Raw genomic sequence first — 3,249 nt, 5'->3', positions numbered from 1 at the left:
TTAAATTATATCATAAGTATTATTAATTAATAATGAATTATTAATCATATCATAAGTTTCTAATTATAATTATTAAATCATAAGTATTTAATAATTAAATTATAATTAAATAATAACTAAGCCTTATAATAATTAAATAATTAATTAATCCTTATTATAAGTCTTATAATAGTAATCTCATAATATAAGTTTAATACTTATCATAAGTATTTTCCATTAATAATGAAGTATCATTAATCATATGTTTAATTAAAATGTTAATTAAATCATAAGTATTAATTAAATGATATAATAAATATATATCATAAGTTGTAAATAATAATAATTACTTTTTTTATCATAAGTAATTAAATGATAATGAAATCCATTATTTATATCATAAGTTTAATAATTAATCACAAGTTTTAAATCAAAAATTCATCGGGTCGTATCCTGAGCCCCGGTGTCGATTTTCGGCGAGCCTTACATATATCTCCGCCTAAGCAAACCACCCGACACTTTGGTACACTCAATAACACACCATGAACAGCCCACAAGTCATTATGTACAGCCAATTCACTACTTGGAACTTCAATTAAACCAAAATCGTGTTTTAGACGCAACGGGTGATTCGTGGCTCGGATTGAGATGACCCGAACACGAAAGTTCGTCCCACCATCAGTCCTAACACACTAACACACCCTAGAGTCACCAATTATGGTCACAAAGTCGGACCAAACCTGGTTCATACCAAAATCACATTTCAATCTTAACAAAATACCACTTTGATCATATCCAGGGCTCCGGGAATCGAAACGACATGAATCCGGAGTCTAAAATTAATGTATTGATGAGAGGAACTCATTTAGATACTTTATTTTAACTTTTATATCAGTCACAAAGTCAGAAACACACGAAAAAGCTGTTGCCCCAATTATATCAAACCGAAAACATATGTTTACGAGTAATTCTACGCATACAAACACCATTACAACAACAAGTAATTATCATACTATTAATATATAATAAAAATACAGAAAAATAAAGAAAAATAAAAAATCTAGGGTTAGAGTTTATACCCTAATCAAGAATCAAATGATGTAGTCGCGTAGAGAACGAAGAGATGAATCCGATTATACTAAAAGCCCCATGAATCAAGCTTGAATTTTTGGTGAATGATGGTGATGTTGAGGATGCAGGTGATGGCCAAGAAAAGGGAGGAGGAAGAGAGGATTTCACAAATTAAGGTTTAGGTTGAAATTAGAAGTAAAAGTGGTGTTTTGAACAAATACATCACTAGTTACAAAATTTGGCAAAACCACCCCCTCCCCTTGATATATTCGGCCAAAAACAGAAGGGTGGGCCCCACTTGTGGGCCATATTGAAGTATGGACTAAAAGCTTTTAGCCCGAACGCCCGAACAAAACCCGAAACTCGAAAACGCTACTACGCGATTGATTTTTCGGAGAGATAACAATTACGCGACGAATAAAATATATAAACACTATATATAATCATATGATATTAAAATATCATATTTAAAATAATTAGGACTTAAAAATCCCAAAAGTTCGGCTGTTGGTTTGAAAACCGAAAAGATTCGCCGGATAGAAATCCGCGACACGTAGAAACGTACAATTTAAGATATGAATACAAATATTCATATAACACATAATAATTAATATATTATTACAAAAATAATAATATAGGTCATAGAAATGACGTGGCACGAATAACAGTTAACGGTCATTAAATAATTAACGGTAAAAGATAACGAAAAAAGTAGGGTCGTTACAATCGAGGTGAGTGGAACATTTATACATGTATGTATGTAGTTTATTTACTCGTACGCGATGTGGGCCTTAGGTGCCACATCGTGAGTGTTGGGCATTATGTCACAAGATAGCGACTTATTGAGGTTATGGGTGAAGAGAACTATGGGTCGGTAGTGTCTCGTTAGGTGCCTCACATGTCGGTGACACCTCATGGTGGTTCACGATGTAACACCCCAACTTAACATGACCACAATATTGTCCGCTTTGCCCGCAGGCGCACGACTTTTTCTTGCGACCACACACGAGAAGCACTTTCCCAGGAGGTCACCCATCCTGGTAGTGCTCTCGCCCGAGCACGCTTAATAGCAACGTACTCGCACATCTGCCCTGCATGTGATCCCAAAATGCGTTGTGTCATTTAAGCGTGAGTATTACCTTATAATCCCATGATCACTCATGTCCGTGGGCGATGTGGGATTTGCCTAGGGTGTTACATTCAACCCCTAAAGGACTCATCGTCCTCGATGAGGTTTGCCCCACCACCCCCAACGGCACATGAGTGGCTCTGATACCATTCTGTAACACCCCAGCTTAACATGACCATAATATTGTCCGCTTTGCCCGCAGGCGCACGGCTTTTTCTTGGCGACCACACACGAGAAGCACTTTCCCAGGAGGTCACCCATCCTGGTAGTGCTCTCGCCCGAGCATGCTTAACAGCAACGTACTCGTACATCTGCTCTGCATGTGATCCCAAAACGCGTTGTGTCATTTAAGCGTGAGTATTACCTTATAATCCCATGATCACTCATGTCTGTGGGCGATGTGAGATTTGCCTAGGGTGTTACACACGAGGCGGTGACCCCCTTAGTAATTGGTTGGTGAGTCACAAGTCGGTGATACCATAAGTCGGGAAAGTGATTCACAAGTCGGTGACACTTCATAGTGTTCACGAGTCGGTGACACTAGATGGTGAATCACAAGTCGGTGATACCATAAGTCGGAGAAGTGATTCACAAGTCGGTGACATTTCTTAGTGCTCACAAGTCGGTGATACTGGGTGGTGCTTCACGAGTCGGTGATGCCACATGGCGTTCACAAGTACCAATCATCAAAGTTCAAAGTTTTTTACAATGTATCTTTTATTACTCCGTATTAGTGAACTCTCCCTCGTTTAAATTTAAATAAAACCTTAAATATAAGTATATAGATCATAAAACATTTGTGATTTTGATTTTAACAGGGGAAATTGTTCAAAATACACTTTTTTAAGTCTTCAAACAAAATACACTTTTTAATTTTTTTTTTTTTATGTTTTTACACCATTCGGTAGACGGGATTCCTGTCTACCACCTTTATCTGTCGTATACCACCATTTTTACAAAGCAGTCGACGGTGAGATAAATGTGGTAGACAGAATTTACAAAGTAGTCGACTGTCTACTGCCTTGTTGTTGCTGTCTACTGCCTTGTAGACACCAACAAGGCAGTAGACA

Source organism: Rutidosis leptorrhynchoides, chromosome 10 (genome assembly GCF_046630445.1).
Source record: "Rutidosis leptorrhynchoides isolate AG116_Rl617_1_P2 chromosome 10, CSIRO_AGI_Rlap_v1, whole genome shotgun sequence".
Classification (NCBI taxonomy): Eukaryota; Viridiplantae; Streptophyta; class Magnoliopsida; order Asterales; family Asteraceae; genus Rutidosis; species Rutidosis leptorrhynchoides.
The sequence above is the reverse complement of the archived record's forward strand: the minus strand, read 5'-3'. Positions refer to the sequence as shown.